Below are 20,827 nucleotides of genomic sequence, written 5' to 3'. Positions count from 1 at the left end.
CAGCACCCAGAAACCTGAGGAGGAGAATTGGGATTCTGAGGACAGCATCAGTTACAGAGTGAGTTTGAGGCCAGCTTGGGCCACATGAAACACACTCTCTCCCTCCAACCTTCTCCCCCCCAATAACAAACAAATACCACCACCACTCCGTACATAGAAAGCAAAACGAAAGGTTTCTTTCCAGACCATAGTCCAACACTAGCTCACAGTATGTAGGCCAACTATTGTCAAATCTTTGGTGAACCTCTCAACAGGACTCCTCCTCCACCAGCAAGCCATGAAGTCTTTCTGAGCCTTTCCCCAGTAGATTCTTAACGCCTGCCTCCCAGGTGAGGTGGTCATTCCCAGCACATGGGCACAGGGTTTGGACGAGCCCAGAAATGCACCTGTGCTGGAATGTTCCAGGCTCCATTTCTCACAGAGGTCTGGGGTGGGAGGTAGCTCTGACCGCTCCGGCATGCAGGGGTCACAGCTCCCCATCTCACCTTCATCTCCGCTTCTCCGTGCCCAGGTGAGGAGCTGAGGGAACTGCCGTTCCTCCTGCCCATCTAGGCGACGTGCTGGAGATGTTTATCAGGGCTTCTGACACCAGGCTGCCCTGGGACCTCGTGGCCTTGGGCAGATGAGACAGGATGGGCTGCCACAGGTGATGAAGGGACAGTGCTCTCCCGAAGAGACTGGCATGGGTGACGTAAGTCCCCCCAAGGGCTTCATTCAACCCGGCCTTGGCTGTCTCAGTAAATCCCATGTTGCCATTAAGATATAATAGGAGCTAGGAAGGGTGTCAAGAGCCTGTAAAACCCCAGCACTCAAGAGGTAGAAGTAGGAGGATTGTGAGTTCAAGGCCAGCCTGAACTTTACAGTTCAAAAACAAATAAACAAAACAAAATGAAAAAAAAAAAAAAAAAAAAAAAGAAAGAAACCAACAACAACTAAAGGCCGATGAGATGGTTCAGGAGGAGAAGGTGCTTGCTGCCCAGCCTGAAGGCCTGAGCTCAATCCCTGGAACTCAGCCAGGCATGGTGGTGCACGCCTTTTATCCCGGCACTCGGGGAGGCAGAGGTAGGTGGATCTCTGTGAGTTTGAAGCTAGCCTGGTCTACAAAGTGAGTCCAGGACAGCATGGGACTCAGTTTGTAGACCACATAGACTCACATAGACAAACCCTGTCTCAAATAACAAAATTTCCTCAGGTTTTTGCATATGCACTGTACACAAACACACAGAAACACAAAGCAAATGAAAGTGTAATTTAAAAAAATTGTGATGGCATTTGGGAGTCAAACATTCCCGTGGACAGAGTCCCCTTCCAGGCACCAAGAGCCCCCTGCTGGCCAGGCCGTAGAAGCGCACTCCCCTGTGCAGGACACTGTAGACCACAGATTACAACAGAGCACCAGTGAGTGGAGGAGCTCCGCAGGTAACGTCACATCAGCGGAGTACCTTCTCCACAGACGCCAGGGACAGGTACCAGAGCTGGCCAGTGTGCTGCAGGTCGGCGGACCTCAGAGGCTGAAACCCTCGGTGAGACTCTCCTCTCAGTGCGTGTCCTGAGGCTGGCAGCCAGCGAGGGTGGGAGGACACGGGTTTCTGTGCCCTCGTGTGCACAGCCCTGCAGCGGACGGAAGCACGCAGAAGCGCGCCCCAGCTTCAAGGCGACAGTTTCTCTCCGCCTGTGGAGTTAGGTGTTGAAAACCTGGGTGTGGCCTTGCAGGAGAAGGGGAGAGTCGCGCTCTCCACCGACCCCCCCCACTGCAAAGCTAAGCCTCTGTCCCAGTAAGCTCCCGCATCCACCACAGCTAATCCCACGGTCTCCTCAAGGACTCAGAAGATGGGGGTTGCGCTGGGACGCAGCGCTGTTGCTTGCCTAGCAGCATGAAGCGCCCTGGGTTTGCTCTCCAGGACGACATAAACTGGACGTGGGGGTGCACACCTGTACTCTCAGCATTTGGAGGTAAAGGCAGGAGGATAAAAGTTCAAAGTCCCCCTGAGCTACAGACTAACTTGTCTACTTCAGACCGTGCCTCAAAACAGGCAGATCTGAGCTGAGCGCTCTGGACCCGGGCTCTCTCTGCCGCAGGCAAGTCGCATTCCTCCGAGCCTCCACCTCTCCCACCGGCCACCTGCGGCAGCTGCCCAACCCATAGTGCCTTTCGACCCTTGCGCGCGCAGCTCAGCCTGCCCCTCCCGGCAAATCATTACAACCTTCTGCAGCTTTGTTGCTGAGACGGGAGCAAGAGACGTAAACGTTCTTAGTCACTGAAGAAGGCATGAGTGAAAGGAAGCCAGGAGGCAGAAAATCCACAACCCCATCCGTGGAAGCTTCGAGAGCTTCCCGTTTGGGGGGAAAGAAGAGAGAGGGCAGGGAAAGGGGAAAGCCCACTACTCACTTAGCAAATACCAGTGAGATTCAGCGCAGGACCAAAATAGAAGCCCACGCAGGGAGGTGTCTTGTTTCACAGCAACGAGCCAAAAAGGGAAGAAAAAATTAACATAGGGAAGCCATTTAAAGCAGGAAAAATATTTGTATGTAAAAGGAAATATTTCAGGCAGGAGTTGAATGCCAAATGATTTTGGGTCTCTGCAGGGAGTAATGGGGCATAGACACACGATGCCGCACGCTTGTGCTGTTATCCGCGCCCGCCTCAGAAAGCTCTTCAATCACGCAGACGCAGTTAGGGACCATCGTACAAAATAAACATCCCACTCGGTGTCCCGCCTGCCCCTAAGTTCTCTGATCTGAGCCGCACTGGCAGATTTTTACAGCCCCGTAAATTAACGTGGCGCTGATTTGATTGAGCTAAATTAATAAGACTTGTGCTTTGTTGCAAACTAACTATTACAGTATGTTGCGGGGAAGCAATGCCGATAAGGAAATTGCCGCCTTTAACAATCCCACTGAAGTTTCATGGAGGATTTCAAAACCGATTTTAATTAAAACAAAAGCCGATGTGTGGTAATAATGTGGATGTTAAGGAGAGAAAATGTGAAATGCCTTTTTAAATCCATTTTAATATGTCTTAAGGACTGGATGATGGATGGGCTAAGAGCCTGCGGCTGACACGGAGCTGGGAGGCTGCCTGGGCGAGTAGCTCTAGTGACTTCGGCACCCGCATGCCCGCAGGGCCTGTGCTCTGGCTACCTCTGGGCTAGGGTGGCCTGAGGTAGCGAAGCAGGGAGACGGCCCTTTTCACAGTCCTGCTGCTCTTGGCACCTAGTTCTGACTGTGTGGGGCTGTGCCACACAGAACTTGAAACGAGAAGCCAGTGGCACATGGAAGCAAGTGAAAGGCTGTATCCTGAAGCGGAAGGGTCAGGGCAGACGACGTGAGCAGCAGAGGCGTCTCCGCAGTGAAGCCTGCGCTGAAGCTCCACGCCAAAGCCGCTGAGCATCCTGGGTAAGAAGAGGCCCCAGAGAAGAGGCAAGTGCCTGAGGCCCACTCTAGGTCTCAGCCCCTGAGACTTCAGTCTCCTCAGCTGTAAAATGGGGACAGTGATAGAGCCCATCTCACACAGCTGGTGTGAGGGCTGAAAAAGTGAGCGCCAGGTGTACACAGGCCTGGGGTCGGAACTCACTGATACAGAGAGAACTGTGGCACACCTTGCTTGCCACCGTCCGAGCTACTTTATGTCTATCTGCGCGCATGCATCGGTGTGAGTGTGTCCGTGTGTGCAGTGCCTGAGGTCTTTGGAGCTGCAGTTACAGGTGTCTGGCATCCCATGTGGGTGCTAGGACCCAAATGTCAGCTCTCACGATTGAGCAGCCAATGATCTTAACTGCGGGGCCGTCTCTCTCCAGCCCCCTGCTTTTCATGCTTTAAGTTAGAGGCAATTTACCCTCACTTGATGGTTCAGTTTGGGACTGGAATAGTTCCCCAAAGCCATGTGTAGGATGTTTGCTATAATGGTTAATCTCCATTGTCAGCACACACACACACACACACACAGGCCCCTTATAACTAAGGGAGAAATTTCACCAATGGCATCTTCTATTGTCCTTATACTAACTTTGTTTTATTGTTTCCTTTTTAAAAGAAATCAAGTCTTATCTAAAGAAACCCATTCTTATCACTCAGTGCTCAGCTTGGAAAGTATTGCCTCTGCCCACTGCCTTGTGGAAACTCCCTGTGGCTAGTCTCATTGGCCTCTGGGGGTGATCAGCAGTGTGTCTGATTCATGTGTCAGGAACTGAGAGTCGGGGCAGAGTGCCGCGCACATCCCCTTGGCTTCTCCGAGCAAACACTCGCTGCTGAGTGGGCGAAGGCGCAGAGCCTCCTTACTCTCTGTCCCTACACACACCGTAAGCTCCTTCAGGGGAAACACCAGACTGCTGTGTTCCCTTCAAGTACCTGGCCCCCAGGAGCTGGTAATGAAAGAATGGATGAGTGATATGAATGAATGAATGAATGAATGAATGAATGAATGAATGAATGCCACTGATAATAGTGCTCAGTCTCCACAACCCTCCCTTGTTCTCTCTGGTGTCTCCTTCCTCAGGCGGCCTCCTTGAGTTTGTCACAGGCAGGGCCCTAATCCTACTCTAAGGCTCTTTCCCTACTTGGAAATCTCCACTTCTCTTTCCCCAGGGACCAGTTCCTTGGCTGTTTCTTCCTTGGGCTTTATCACTGAAGGGACTGCTTGGTGTCATTGTGGAAGATTTCATCGGTCCTATCACAATGCAGAGGACACCACAAAGGGACCCTACCAACACTAAGGTAAGGTCAGCTCTTCACTGTTCTTAACACACTGTGGGGACCTCACATTGCAGGCTTCAGGTTAACTCCTGCCTCAGAAAGCATGGTGCTTCGGCATGGGTGGCTCTCCCACTCACCCTGTGGCAGAATGGTGAACCTCAATACTTAGCAGCCCAAATCCTAGTCTGGCTAGCTCCTTCATGACTAGATGACCTTAGGCAAGTCATTTCATTGCTCTGAGCCTCAGTTTACCTATCTATAAAATCAGAGGTTAATAGTACTTATCTTTTCCATTGGCTTGCTTAACTCTAAAGAGGAAAGGAATCTGTGTTCTTGAACAGGGTGCTCTATTTACCAAGGGGATCCTGGCATTCATGTCCATCTATCTCTCTGCCTGAGTTCTCTCCTTTCCTCCCCTGCCCCTCTCTTTTTCTTTTGAGACAGGCCCTGGCTGTCCTGGAACTCACTGTCTAGACCAGGGTGGCCTAGAATTCACAGAGATCTGCCTGCCTCTGCCTCTCTAGCACTGGGACTAAACGGTGTGCCACCACAGTTAGCATACTTTTTATTATTCTAATTTTGTCTTGAAATCATCAAGAGCTTTTTGTTGTTGTTTTAAAGATTTATTTTACTTTTTAAGTTCTGTGTATGCTCTCATGAGTGCTGTTGCCTATGGAGGCCAGAAGAGGGCGTCAGACTCCTGGAGCTGGAGTTACAGGTAGTTGTGAACTGTCCAGTGACTGAATCGGGGCATCCATTCTTACCCCCGGGCCACCTCTCCAGGTGGCTCTACCTTCACTATCTACTTAATTCTTTACCTCACACTTCTGTTTGGACCACTTTAATCAGATTTCTTTTTAATTCTAATTTAAAAATATATTATCTTTTATACAGTTTATCTCATTATTGTTTTGTTTTGTTTTGTTTTGTTTTGTTTTGTTGAGACAGAGTCTCACTATGTAACCCTGGAACTTTCATGTAGCTCTTAAATTCAAAGAGATCTGCCTGCCTCTGCCTTTCAGGTGTTACAGGCATGCACCATGCCTGGCCATTTTAACACTTTAACTGGGAATAATTCTTTGAGTGGCTTTAAAATGAACCTTCTCACATATTAATGTCATCAATTTAGCTTTTAATTTAATAGGTCCTAGTACTTCAATTGTTCAGATTCAATTGATTTTATTTTTCACAGCTATTTTCAACTCTCGTATTTGTTACTAAAATTTCATTTTTACTCAGCTTTGCCACTCTGCCACTCTGCTCAAAGCTGAGATCTGGTCAGGCATTTGTGGTGCATGCCTTTAATCAAAGCACTCTAAAGGCAGAGGCAGGGGGAACTCTGTGAGTTCAAGGCCAGCCTGGTCTACAAAGTGAATCCAGGACAGTCAAGGCTACACAGAAAAACCCTGTCTCAGAAAAAAAAAAAAAAAAAAAAAAAAATCTGAGATCTGCAAAACCAGGGAGAGGCAGACGTCAGCCATGCCCCAGGGACCTCACGTTCCTATTGAGAGACACGTCTTTTTCAACAAACTTCTGGGACAAGAGAAGAGACCAGGGGTGTCTTGCTGGCTGGGCAGGGTTAGCTTCTTGGGGAGTTCAGATCCCGAGGGTTCGGGGTCATGTAAACAGCAGAAGAAATCGAGCTGGAGCTGGAGATTGGAGATGTAAGGCCAGGCAAGCTGTTCTTAGAGTAGCGACTGGAGAGGGAGAACAGTGAACCAGGAGGCTCTTGTAGCATGGGAAGCACAGAGGGACCCGGACCATCCTTCCTGGAGAACACAGGCCTTAAACTCAGAGATCTACCTGCTGCTGCCTCCTGAATGCTGACTTAAGGCATGAGACTCCATGCACAGAAAAAGATTTGTTGTTGGTGGTGGTTTTGTTTGTTTGCTTTGATGGCCAAAACTTAGTAGATTCTAAAAAGAAGGGCATATTTAGAAGTGGAAAGGGTAAAGATCATTGGAGCTGGGCATAGTGGCACACGACTTTAATCCCAGCCTTCAGGAGGCACAGAGAGGCAGATCTCTTAGTTCAAGGCCACCCTGGTCTATAAATTGAGTCCAGGACAGCCAAGGCTACACAGAGAAATGCTGTCTTGAAAACACAAAACTACAACACAAGAACAACAAAAGCAAAAGATCATTGGAGAAAACCCACAATATATGTCTAATAGCAGATTAGACATAACTGAAGAGAGAATCCATGGATTGAATGAATATGTCAGAGAGGGAAGATGTAAACTATGAAAGAAAAGTTAGGAGATCTAGGAGACAAAATGAAAAGGCCAAATATATATCAAGTTGGAATTCCAGAAGGAGAAGAATGAGGTGGAGGCAATCATTCAGTGAGCAGTGGCTAATGATGTCAAGAGAGGAAAAGGGACATCAGATCAGGTTTAAGACATGGCAATGAGTCTTACATAAATTAAATAAATGAAGTTTATTTGCAGGCTCATCAAAGCTAAACAGGACAAAGCTAAAGGCAAAGGTTTTCAAAATCGCCAGAGTGAGAGAAAACAAGGCTAGGTTAGCAACTGGCAGACCCAGCAGCAAGTGGGTATCTGAAGATAATTGAATAGGATCCGGAGGGATGGCTCACTGCGCAAGGCCACCTGCAACTCCGGCTCCACGGGATCTGATGCCCTCTTCTGGCCTCCACAGATGCCTGCACAAACAGGTATGCATATAATTAAAAGTAAACATATTTTTAAAAAAGAAGACACTAAAATATTTGCACCTATGTTGGGCAAAACCAGGTTTCAAGCTAGAATTCTGTAGCCATTTTTCTTTTTAAAAATATTTTTAAAATTTATGTGCCTTTATTTTATGTGCATTGGTGTTTTGCCACCATGCATGTCTATGCGAGACTGTCAGATCTTTTCTAAGGGAGTTGTGAGCTTCCATGTGGGTGCTAGGATTTGAAGCTGGAAGAGCAGTCAATGCCCTTAACTGCTGAGCCATCTCTTCAGCCCCTCTGTAGCCATTTTTCAAAGCTGTAGTGAAAATGAAATATTTAATTTAGAACTATAGAGTAAATGCCATTGGAAATACCTTGGAGGCAAAGCCGACTGCTGGATGACAGCGAATGGAGCCTGATCTCAGGCTGAGGGGAAAAAGTGTGGAAACCATGAAGAACACCCAACTGACTGTAAAAGAGACCAAGTAAGTATCCTTTAAGCTACACTAGTCATGTTATGTGGGATCAAAAGGAGAGACAGACTTTGGAATCAGAAAATGCCAAACATAAATGAGGGATCAACATGGATATGAAATGTTTTTGGTCTCTTACACAGTCCAGAAAGAAAGTAAAGATATTTATTGACAGCTGCTTACCAGCCCAGAATACATGAGTTAGTTGTAATTTATAGGTCAGCTATCAAAAGAGAAAAATCTTAGAATATAGCTTATTTAAAAAACGTATTTATTTTTATTTCATGTGCATTGGTGTTTTACCTGCTTGTATGTCTGTGTGAGGATGTTGGATCCTCTGGAACTGGAGCTATAAACAGGTGTAAGCTGCCATTGGGGATGCTGGGAATTGAACCTTGGTTTTCTAGAAAAGCAGCCGGTGTTCTTAACCACCAAACCATTTCTCCAGCCTAGAATATAGCTTTTAAATATTTGGAAAAGTAATGTTTTGTTGTTTTTGTTTGTTGTTTTTGATAAGGAGTCATACTGTGTAGCCCAGAATGGCTTCAAACTTCAGATCCTTCTACCTCAGCCTTCAAGCGCTGGGATTGCGGGTGTGTGCCACACATCTAGCCTGATGAAACAATTTTGAAGAGTCAAAGATATTGTATTAAATATTTATTTTACTTTTATTGATGTATGTATATGTACAAGTATTTTCAGTCTGTTCCTGATTGAATGAGTGGATATGGAAATGCAGAAATGAAGGACTGACTATATTTGTGTGCTTTATCCCACAGTTGATAAATATAAGGCAGCATGTTCCAGAGGCCATTTCATAATGTGGAGTCCTGTGGGTCTTTTGCTCAGAATAAAGTCAAAGTGGTGACTGGTCTGTAAGGGTGTGGCGTCTCCCTCTTTTTTCCTCAATTTTGAGTCTCTTGTTTTGGGGGAAGAACTTTTGTACACAGGCTGTGGATATTGCCCTAGAATAAAAGATGCCCAAACACACAGGGAAGAAACCACCTCTATTTCTTCCTTTGTGGTACTGCCTTAGTTAGGATTTTAATGCTGTGAAGAGACACCATGACCACACCAACTCTTGCAAAGAAAAACATTTAATGGGGGCTGGCTTACAGTTTAGAGGTTTAACTCATTATCAGTCATGATGACAGGAAACATGGCGGCATGCAGGCAGACGTGGTGCTGGGAGGAGCTGAGAGTTTTATATCTTATCTGCAGGCAGTGAAAGGAGACTGAGCTATACCGGGAAGAGCTTGAGCATCTGAGACCTCAAAGCCTGCTCCCACAATGACATACTTCCTCCAACAGGCCACATCGACTCCAACAAGGCCACAGTGTCTAATAGGTCCATTCCTGATGGCCTTATAGGGGCCATTTTCTTTCAAACAACCACATACACAGAATTTCCATGGAAACCTGAGCTAAGTGCTTAGCAGTGACCAAAACAGTAATATCTTGAATGCCTGGTCCTTGCAGCCCTCACGTTTGAAGTCACTCAGGAAGAACTCCCCCCCACACACACCTAGAGAGGCTTTCCTCTGCAGTGAGCAGCAGCTGATGCAGATTATAACTAGTCAAAGTGCTGAGAATGATTGTCTTTGAGAGCTCAGCCCTACGTGGGCCCCACCCAAGCCTCAGGAACCATTGAAGAGGGACACAGAGAACGTAAGAGCCGAAGGAAGGGGAGGGGTGCTGTAAAATGCTGTTTGGGGGTCACGGCATGGCCATTACACTGCAGCACAAAATCAAGGCCCCGAGACTAGTCAACATTCCAGCTGCAGCAGCAATCAGATGCAGGGGCTTTATCAATCAAAAAGGGAAGGACGTGAAGTGGGTATGGGGAGGTGTTGGGGGTGCCTGGTGGGGAGCAGAAGTTGGAGATGGATATGATCAAGACGCACCGCTTCCGTGAACGACATGGTCAAAGAATAAATCAACCTGCTGGGGAGGGGGCTGGAGAATGGTGCAGTGGTTCAAATGAGCATGGGCCCATCAGCTTTTATATTTGCATGATTTGTCCCCAGCTAAAGAGCTGATCTGAAGCCTTAAGAGGTGTGGAGGTGTTGGAGGAGGTGTGTCAGTGGAGTGAGGTGGCCTTTGAAGTGTCCAAAGCCCACAGCAGGCTCCGTCTCTGTCCCTCTCTGTGTCTGTCTGTCTGTCTGTCTGTCCCTCTCCTGGCACTGGGTCAGTATGGAAGGCTCTCAGCTCCGAGGCCATGCCTGTCTGCATGCCTCCAGGCTCCCTGCCATGATGATAATGGACTCACCTGAGACTGTAAAAAGCCCCTAAATCAGCACTTTCTAAGTGTTGCCTTGGTCACGGTGCCTCTCCACAGCACTGGAGCAGTAATGAGACGGTAGCTGGTACCAGGAGTGGGGTGCTGCTGAGATAGGCCTGACCATGCTGCTTGTTAGCAGAATGTGAGCCCCGGACTTTGGACTAGAGAAGAGGCCGAACACTTTCAGGAGGGCTTTCTGAGTCATCCCAGGAGGAGCGCGTGTGACAGCTAAAGTTATGTTTTATGTTTAAATTACCATGCCGAAGAGATCTCCCTGTAAGCCCCACTTGCCCAAGGACAGATAATTCCCGGAAGGCTGGGGGCTGCTGTCCATGTGAAATAACAAGCCATGTGGGTTTGCTTCTGTAAACCAGCATGGTTACCCCAACTGCACAGGATTTGCTTGATTACACTCAGGTGAGAGATCTGTAGGCAGGAAGTACACCAGGATGTATGCTTGCCCCTGATGAAGGCAGAAGGTATGGAGCCTTGTGAATTTTGCCTTTATAAGACTCTGACTAATGTAATTCATACTCTAAGAACCCCACGTAAGCCCCTGGCTAGTGTCTTTTCCTAGCCAGTATTTAAAAAAAGCTTGCTTCAAATTTGGCTCAAAAATTGTGGTAGTGGTCTTATTCTCTCCAGTAGTACTAACACATGGACAGTAGTGCAGAGGGGAGTTTGAACTGTGGGGGTGCAGCACAATAAGTTTCAGAGGGAAGAATATTAGTAAGTGGCCAGGAGACCATTCTTGTGGCATTTTGGCAAATAATATGGTTACTTCTTGCCCTTGTTATAAAAATCTACCCGAGACTAAATTGAAGAGTTTTAGGTTAATGGCATTGGTGGAGAAGATTTCTAGACAGGTTATTAGTGATGAATTTTATGTAGATCTACAATAATAATTAAAAAAAAAAGGATCAAGCTGAGCAAGGAGAATTCGAAATGTACAGTCTGAGAAGAAAGGAGCACCAGGAAGTGTAATGGAGCTAAGCCCAGTGCGCAAGGAGGTAACGCATTTAAGACAAACCTGATGCTAAATGGAGTACAGGGAGTGGTGACCTCAGGGCAAACTGCCACCCAGCAAAACGGATGGAAGGGGAGGCATAAAGCAGAGGCCATTGTGTGAAGCTGTGGAGGTGAAGTCTGGATTGCCGTGGAGACGGCAAGATGTTGGAGAAGCCAGAGCCATGGGACACCTGCCAAGGAGAGCTGCTGACAGGGCATGGGACCAGCCCGAGAAAGAGAAGTGTGTTTCAGTCAACAGAGCTGAAAGGAGTTAGAGAGCTGAAGAGCTCTTAGATATCAGACATGGAATTTGGAGTTTGCCCAAGCTGTTTTCAGTCTTGCTTTGGTCCAATATTTCCTCAGTATACTCCTTTTGGAATAGTAACGAATATGCCAGAAATATACAATCTGCTTTTTGATTTTTATTTTACAGGCAGTTACAGTTAAGAGACTGCATGAGGAACATGCCTTTAATCCTAGACTCAGGGAGGCAGAGACAGGCAGATTCCTGTGAGTTTGAGGCCAGCCTGCTCTACAGAGCAAGTCTGGGACAGCCACAGCTACACAGAGAAATCTTGTCTTAAAAAACCAAAGAGAGAGAGAGAGACAGAAAGATTGCACGAGTCTCAGAAGAGACTTTAAGCTTTGGACTTTTAAACAGTGCTGATACTGTGACAGAATGTGGGGACTTTTGGAGTTGGACTGAATGCATGAATTATGATGTGGCTATAAGCCTATGGGGGCCAGAGAGTGGCGTGTGGTGGTTTGGCTGGGCATGGCCCTCCTAGGCTTGTATATTTGCATGCTTGGTTTCCACTTGAAGAACTGTGTGGAAGGATTAGGAGGTGTGGCCTTGGTGGAGGAGGTGTGTTGCTGAGAGTTGATTCCGAGGCTTCAGAATCCCATTCCAGGCCCAGTGTCTCTCTCTCTCTCTGCCTGTGCCAGTGGATCAGTATGTAAAGCCCTCAGCCTCAAGGCCATGGCTAAGCCACCATGCTCCCCACCGTGATGGTCATGGACAACCTTCTGGCTGTAAGCATGCCCCCAGCCAAATGCTTTCTTCTTCCTCTTTTTAATTTTCCACATAACATTTTTGTTTTTTTGGGAATTTCATATCATACACCCTGATCACAATCCCTTCCCAGCTCTGCCTCCCCCTGTGACCTTCCCCAACAACAACAACAACAAAAAAGAAGTAAAAAAATTAAGAAGAAAAAAAGAAAAAACAAAAACCACTTCACCTCCAGAAGCCATCAATTGTGGATGGCTACTCTTCCTAACACTTTTTTTTTCTGGTGGCTTCCTATGTAAGCTGTGACTTTTTTGTTGATGTTATTTGTGGGGGAGGGTTGGAGAGTTAGGGGTTGTCATGAAAGCCTTCCATGCCCCTTCCTTTCAGCTGTGCATTTGCAATTATCAGTGTCACAGCAAAAGCAGCTTCCTTGCTTTTCAGTCATTGGGAGCATGAAGACGCCTTTTTTATAGTGTTGCCTTGGTCTTGGTGTCTCTTCACTGCAATAGAACAGTGACTGTCTTAGTTAGGGTCTCTCTATTGCTGTGATGAAACACCACGACCAAAAGCAATGGAGAAATAAAGGGGTTATTTCACTCATAGTTCTCTGTGTAACAATTCGACTTAGAGTTTCTATTGCTTTGAAGAGACACCATGACCACAGCAATTCTTTTTTTTTTCCTTCCACCTTTTCCCCCTTTGCTCAGGTGTCTGAGCAGGAACATGGAAGCAGGGGCTGATGCAGAAGCCATGGAGGGGTGCTGCTTTCCGGATTGCTCTCCATGGCTTGCTCAGCCTGCTTTCTTCTAGAACCCAGGAATACCAGTCCAGGGACGGCCCCACCTACAATGGCTGGCTGCTCCTCCACTGACCACTGAATAAGAAAATGCCTTACACCTGGGTCTTACGGAGGCGTTTTTCTTGGTTCCTCTTCTCTGATGACTCTACCTACTCCAAGCTGACATAAAACTAGGCAGTACAGTGACTAAAACAGATGGTTCAGCAGCTAAGAGCTCTTGTTTTTGTGGACAACCTGGGTTCAGTTCCTAGCACCCACATAGTGGCTCACAACCATCAGTAACTCCAGTTCTAGGGGATCCAATACCCTTTTCTGGCATTCATGCACATAAAAATAAATAAATCTGTAAAAAACAAAAACACACGAAAAAGAAGCAGTAGTGAAAACTGCGGAGATAAGCCTGGGCCAGCATTAGCTTTAGGACCTCCTCCCAGTCTGCTTCACCTCCGTAAGCCTCAGTTTCCTCACCTCCCTAAGGTGTCAGCCGCTCAGGTCCCTGCAAACTCTCAGCTTCTACATCAGTCCCTGAGCTGGTGGCATTTTGAAGATGGTGGAGATGGAACATTCAAGGACTTTGCCGTCTGTTTGAAGACACAAGTCTTGGCCACATGGCCGCTAGCAGAGGACAGGCCAGTACAGGCACGGTGTCATTTAAGGACACAGAGCCACGAGGTGGGCTGAGGGGTTCTCGAGGCACGTCTCCAGAGTGGCCGCGTCCTCAACGCAGGGTAACTGTTCAGAACTGTGTGTTCTTTGGTCATTGAAGGTCTGGGAGTCAGCGTCTCTGGGTGCTGTGCTGAGTCCTCTCAGCGACTTCGGTGCAGGTTTGGGAGCATGCTTTAGGAGGAGTTCAGCACAGAGGGACTCATTGGGCTTACAGGAAGAGCTGGGGCTGGGAGAGAGAACAAAGGGCATTGGAGGCAGGTGAAAGCAGGAAGGAAGCCGGCATGGAGGGGGGGCCCGAGAAGAAACCTGGGGTGAATCCCAGAGGGAAGAGCAGGAGGCCTCCAGTATTGGGGGACACACAGACCGCAGGGACTCCTGGTGAGATGTTTGGACTTTGTGTCTGTTTTTAGACATGGTCTCGTGTAGCCCAGGCTGCCCTCAAGCTCCCTATGTAGCCACAGATGGCCTTTAATTTCTGATCCTCTGTCTTCATCTTCTGAAAGCTGGTATTATAGGTGTGTCCACCGTCCTTGTTTATGTGGTGCTGGGGTGGAAAAGAGGGCTTCACAAATGCCACGCAAGCACTCTGCCAACTGAACGACATCCCCATTCCCCATTACAAGATTTTGAACATCAGTGTGGCGATGGATTTGCCAGCCGGAGTCTTTCTAGGTATCCCTGGGCTCCTAAGACAAATGCCTCTACTCAAGGCAGCCACCAAAGCGAGGAGACCCCTGCAAGGAGGCAGGGAGGTGGGAGGCAAGCAGAGGTGGGCCAGCACAGCAGGGCGCAGGCCTTCCCTCCTGCCTAGGGCCTCTGGAGCCCCCGCCCAGCAGGGCCTGAGCTGCAGCCCCAGCCGCACTCTATATACCGGTATTGAATTATGAATGGATATTGCTCAGAAATAACTGCAAACGTTATTGCCCTCCCCCACCCCAATCCACACGTGTGCCCTCCGCAGGACTCGCAATAGATTGCATTGCCTTCAACTGCAGGGTCGTTATAAATTAGAGCTCTCGCTGTAACAGCAGGCCGGCAGGCGTGGGGAGAGGGAATCCCGCCCGCCAGCTACGAAAAGGCCAGACCCTTCGACAGACAGCTTGCTCGTCGGCTGCCCTCAACTTTCCCTTCTGTCTGATCTATTCCACCCGTCCCTATTAAATAACTAATTATTTAACATCTTTTAAAGCTTTGTTATGTATTGGAACAGGCAAGACACAAATGAGTGCTTTTAATAATATAAAAGCCCATTAGCTTCATTTACTGTTAATGTTAAAATAAACATGAGACAATTTAGATATACTATTCCAATTTCACGGAAACTTTGATGTTTTTCTTTTCTAGTCACATAATTAAGGGAAAAACTACTAATGATATTAAGTTTGTACAGTGTTAATGACAGAAACAGGCACAGGCTGAAATTGCAGCCATTAATACGGAAAAAATAAAATATTTAACAGGGGAGATAGATGAGTGCAATTTTAATAAACCAAAATGAAGAAAATTAATTCTAGAAAGTTCCCCAGTCTTTCACAAGCTACCATTACACAAGCTGTCTCATGCATTATTTTTGTGGTCTGGGTTATTTATTGATGGTCCCAATGAATGTCCTGGGTTTTGTGTATTGTTCTGTGGGTGGTAAAGATTTTTGCCTTTATTCACTCAATACTTCTCCTGCCCATCCCTTCTGCCACCAGCCCTCAGAGTGAAATGGCTTTATTTACAGGGTACATTTCAGCGGAGGGCCCTTGCCAGCAGCGTGGAGGGAAGACTCGGGGCTCGGGTATGGTAGTCTTAGGGTCCAGCAGTGGGCACTGACTCTGGGAGCGAAGAGACCTTAGGCCAGCAGCACTGTGTGGCTGGGGAGGTGACGGCTGGTTGTGGAGGCCCCCTGATGAGTGAGCAGGATACCCACCAACCTGTCTTCAGCACTCCATTGTGGCATCAAGAATTTCTTGGGCAAAGGTCGTGTCGTCCAGTTTGCCACTTGCGGTGGATGCCATGGTGCGCCCCAGGGTCTTCCGAATGAGATCACAGCTGGTGACTTAGTTAACTTTTCTCAATGCCATGATAAAAATACCCAAGAAGAAACAACTTAAAGGAGGAAAGATTTAGTTCAGCTCATGGTTCAAGGAGATACAGTCCACCATGATGGACGAGCTTGGGAACGTAGGAGTTGGGGCTGCTGGGCGCCACGTTTGGAGTCGAGGAGCGGAGACGGGGATCCTAGCGCTCAGTCTGCCTTCCTTTCACTCGGTCAGGGCCACAGCCCATGGATGACTCCTCCCACATTTAGGGGGGCTCTTGTTTCGATCTCAGTTTACCCTAATGCAGGTGAATCTACATAGTGATTCCACATCACACAGAGTTGACAATCAGGTTTGACCACTACACTTGTCACGGGTCACCGTGGCAGGTATAACTAAGAATTGAGGTGCGAGCAGAGCATGAGCCCCAAATCCAAGGATGGTGCCATTGTGAGAGACAGAAAAGACAGAGATACTGAGAATGGGTGAGAGAAGATGGCGAGGGGGAAGCAGGCTGGAAGGAGGCTGCCACAAGCCAAGGAGCTAACCCGGCCGCCCCGGAGCTGGGAGAAGCAGGGAACCTACCGGCAGAGGCAGTGCAGCCCTGCAAACCTTCTAGCCTCCAGGAAGGGGACAGGAGAAACCTAAGGTGTGTTTGCTTGTTTTTGTCTTTGCCACTGAGCTTGTGGTAATTGTCACAGAAGCCCAAGAAACTGCCAAAAAGCAGCACTGTGGACCTGAGTCCTCTATCTAACAAATAAGTGCACAAGAGTCGGGGCAGAACTATGCTGTTAAAGCAGCAGAAACCAGACATATCCCTACCTCTGGTCCGTGTGGATCTTGTCCTCACTCTCAGCGCTGGATGGCTTCACCAATCACAGTGCCTGCTTCTCAGAGGTCTGCCTTCCACCACCCTGCCTCTTCTCAGAGCTGTCAGTAGGTCCAGCTGTTTCCCTAATGGGCTACATGCTTCCTGCCTCTCTCTCTGTCCTTCGTCTTGATGAGCGAACACTCCTGGTACCTGGCTAGCATGACTGATGGCTCCTGCTGCTGCATGGTCCTGACCTGCAGGGTCAGGGTGATAGTGGCAGTCAAGAGGCAGCTGTACGATTCCAGATGACAAATGTTAACGTCCAGGCCCAGAGCAGAGACATTCACTCTTCCCTGCGTCTATATCTCTATCCACACAGTGGCTCCTCAGAAGCCACTGCCCTGAGCCGGACTTTGTGCCCACTTGTTACAACACCCAATGCAAATGAGGAGTATGGCCCATTTGTGTAAGCACTCCCATGGGAGGCTCCTGTGGGTACTGGGAGGTGTCAAGCTGGAAAGATGCTCTTCCTATGACAACAACTCCCCAACAAGGAGACAAAAGCCCCCAGCCTCTGCCTCTGGCAGCTCACCATGGATAGAGTGAAGTCTGGGTTCCTTCACCAATGACTCAATCCTTCCTGGACCCTTCTAGGATTTTCCCAGGCCTACGCTGAATTCCAATGTCCTTGCTAAGACCTTCAGAGCTTCCATCATGCAGAACTCCTTGGGGCCATAACCTCCCAGCAGCCTGGCCTAGCAATGCCACAGAATGGAGCTCAACTTCCCTTACCCTCCCTCACACCCACCACCCACCCTCCTCTCCAGGGCTTTCTCTTAGCCCACCCTTAGCCACATCCTTGGCTTTGCTTTGTGACCAGCCTGAAAAGTCCCTGCACTCGGGTGTGGACTGTGCAACCCTTTGATGCGCGGCCAGAGGGGCTGATTGTGGACAGCAGCCACAGATCAGGAGTCATGACCTAGGAAGCCAGTGGGGACCTTTGGGGAAGGAAAGTGGGGGATGGAAGCCAACGCTCACTGTATGTTAGACGTGTGGTAAATACTATCTACCTTCATCCTCAGGATGACCTTTGGCGTTATCTTATTGGATAGATAAGCATTGTAGGCTTAGAGATGTTGTTCCAACTCACCCAAGGCCACACAGATGGGATCTGGACATCTTTCTTTCTGTCTTCCTGGTTCTTGTTTGTTCAAATGTGCTCTAAACTGGGCTTAGGAACTATGCGATAAAAGCCACTGTGAAACTAAAGAGGTATCGAGCTGAAGATAGGTTTTAGATCATATGCTTTATTCTCTCTCTCTGCTGGTAAACTGAGGCTCAGGGCAGAGAAACGACTTGCCCATGGCTATGACAGAGCCAAGACCAGATGCTATATCTGGGTGACATGAAGACCTGATCATTTCTCTCTGTTCAGACTTGGGGGCTAAGAAAGCTCATGGCTTGGGTGACCAGAATGGCAGGGCCTGGAGCTCTGTCTGGAAGGTGTTGTATAGATCTTTGCCCCAGGAAGGACATGGCTTTTATCACCTTGTGTCAGAGCAACTGTGATGGATCCCAGGAGCCCCTTATGAGGGGTTCCTTATGAGGAGGCCCATTTGTTCTCTAGTGGAGTGGGGCAGGGCTCACAAGGCAGAGACCCTCACAAGGCCCTGCCGCTCCAGGAAGTTGTCTGAGAGCCACACAGTTGTCCGGGAGATTTCTGGGTAATACAGACACCCCTGAAGTGGCCAGGTTTGGTAGTATTTCCCTATGTTCTCTGGCTTACCAAGCTGAGCCCTTTTCCTGCCAGCGCCCTCTATTTGCAGGGAGTAGCTGTGTCTTTATGTCTCCCTTCAATCAGCCAGACTCCAGATGGGAGGCAACTTCACGCCAGGCAACAAATGCCACTTCTTGCACCCCTGCCCCTGTGGGATGAGCCGCGTTTTACAGTGATGGGTGACAGTCTCTGGAATGATCAGAGAATGATAGAGGGACAGGTCTGGAGAACACCTGTGGGCTGTCTGTGCCTGTGGTCCATCTGGGCTGTTTACTTGCAAACTGCTCTGGGCTTGGAGATGGAATCAGTGTGGCCTGCTGGCAATTGGCTTTTGCCCCGAGGACACCGCTCACACTGCTACCCTAAGTTGATTCATTTCCAACTGCCTATGCTGGCATGTTCTTGGGAGTCTCCTTTAACACCTTACCGGTTTCACATTAATTAGAGAGTTCAGTAAAATGTTTTTGATACTTGTGTATCTGTGTGGTGGTTTGGATGAGAATGATCCCCGTAGACTGGTCTTGCAGTTAGTGAAACTGTTTGGAAAGGATTAGGAGGTGTGGCCTTGTCTTCGGAGGTGTGTCACTGGGGCTTTGAGGTTTCAAAAGCCCGTGCCATTCTCAATTAGTCCTCTCTCTCTCTCTCGCTCTCTCTCTCTCTCTCTCTCTCACTTGTGAGTCACATATAAGCTTTCAGTGCTATGCCTGCATGCTAGCTGTCATGTTGGTCCCATGACTCAGCCTCTGAAGCTCTAAACTCCAATGAACTCTTACAAATGTACTTACAGACATGTAGGCGACCATAACCATAAAATAAAAACAAGCCTTTTTTAAAATGATTCCCTAATATGGAGATGATAGAACGTAAAAATCTACCTTACTTACAGCCATAGTTTTGTGTTTCGGCCTCTTACTCCAAGCCCAGCTTCAGGTCTGATTGACAAGCGTCCCAGAAGTGTGGCTCCTTCAAGTCCCCGGAGGCTCAATTTTATATCGTCTGCTAGGAATCTGACTCCTATACTCCTTGCCTCAGGAACCCAGTAGATAAATCACTGTATACGAACCTCTCCAAGAAAGAGGCAAACCCCATTCACATGTGAGCACAGAGGCCCACACTATGAACTATGAATTAGAAGGCAGAGACCCAAGCCTGGATATCCTGCTGAGCAGTACTGGGACCTCTTTCAAGCCATTCAGCCCTGTGCTGGATACCCTTCAGCTGATACAATTGCCTTCCCCTCCTTCTCTTCTCCTCTCTCTCTTCCTCCCGCTTCTTCAGATTTATTTATTTTTATCTCTACGTTTGTGCGTTTGTGTGTGTACTGTGTGCATGCAGTGCCCATGGAGGGCAGAAGAGGGCATCAGATCCCATGGAATTTGAGTTACAGACAGGCACGCCACCACGTGATCGCTGGGAACCTAACCTGGGTCCTCTGGAGGAGCAGCAACAGCTTGTAACTGCTCGGCAATCTCCCCAGGCCTGTGATCACCTTCGTGGCATCTCCCATCCTTATCTACATCATGTAGGCACAAATGCTCAAGGTGTGACAGACTTTAAGCCTTTGCTGTTGATTGGATCCTTTAAGAGATAGGCCTGCTAAGAGAAAGTTAGGCCACCAGGAACGCAAGCACCTACCTGGACTAGCAGGACTCCAGGCAATTCCTGTCTCTCTCTTGCTTCCTGGCTGCCAGGAAGCTGTTTCTTCTGCTGTGCGTTCCCACTGTGGTGTGCTACTTGTTATAGACCCAACTGTCCGTGAGCCTGAAATCCCTGAAACCATGAGCCAAAACAGACCTTTAAGTTGATTTCTCTCAGGCGTTTGTCATAGTGCTGGAAAGCTGGCTGCCAGTCTCATTATGCCTGTTGGGACCACACTCAGGCCAGGTGTGGAGAGAGTGGGTGGGGAGTTTGGCTTCAGGAGTTTCTGTTTCCTCTAGATGGTCCTCTGTGGGGACAACCCAGGGCTCTTGGGGGCCAGGCCTCCCACCTTGAACCCTCTGCCCTTGTTTCTTCCCTGCATCCTCCAGCCAGCCCAGAGCACCTGTCAGTCCCTTTTCAGCTGAAAATGCTTCCCCAGCAGCTGGACCAGCGCAAGTGCACCATGGGAAGGTTGTCTTAGTGCCGTGCCTTGACTCTTCTGCAAGTTCCCAGAAATTTACAGGTGTAGTGGTTCCGGAGCCTGCACACTTGGATGTTTCTCCAGGTGACTTTGCACTTATTGAAGCTTAGCTGGAGGATCAGGTCTGGAGTGAAAGCAGAGGACAGCCCTGGTCCTCATCCCCACCCTCTGTGGGACAGCTCTGGTCCTCATCCCCACCCTCTATGGGACAGCCCTGATCCTCATCCCCATTCTCTATGGGACAGCTCTGGTCCTCATCCCCACCCTCCGTGGGACAGCCCTGGTCCCCATCCCCACCCTCTGTGGGACAGCCCTGATCCTCATCCTCTCTGGGCAGCTCTGGACCCCTCCCCCATGCTCTATGGGGTAGCTCTGGTCCCCATCCCCACCCTCTCTGGGGAGGCCCTGGTCCTCTCCTCCATGCTCTATAGGACAGTCTTGGTCCTCATTCCTACCCTATCTGGGACAACTCTGGGTCTCTATGGG

At 48.6% G+C, this 20,827-nt stretch overlaps 1 long non-coding RNA gene across 1 annotated transcript; it reads left to right on the top strand.

Moving 5' to 3' along the window:
- The first annotated feature begins 2,958 nt into the window (after positions 1-2,958).
- On the top strand, positions 2,959-8,668 carry LOC129670294 (uncharacterized). The gene is made up of 4 exons (XR_008719160.1): positions 2,959-3,396; positions 4,585-4,713; positions 7,142-7,368; positions 7,714-8,668. It is a non-coding gene; the product is annotated as an uncharacterized LOC129670294 (long non-coding RNA).
- Positions 8,669-20,827: the final 12,159 nt, after the last annotated feature.

Source organism: Psammomys obesus, unplaced genomic scaffold, assembly GCF_907164565.1.
Source record: "Psammomys obesus unplaced genomic scaffold, mPsaObe1.curated_primary_1811, whole genome shotgun sequence".
Classification (NCBI taxonomy): domain Eukaryota; kingdom Metazoa; phylum Chordata; class Mammalia; order Rodentia; family Muridae; genus Psammomys; species Psammomys obesus.
The sequence above is the reverse complement of the archived record's forward strand: the minus strand, read 5'-3'. Positions and strand labels throughout refer to the sequence as shown.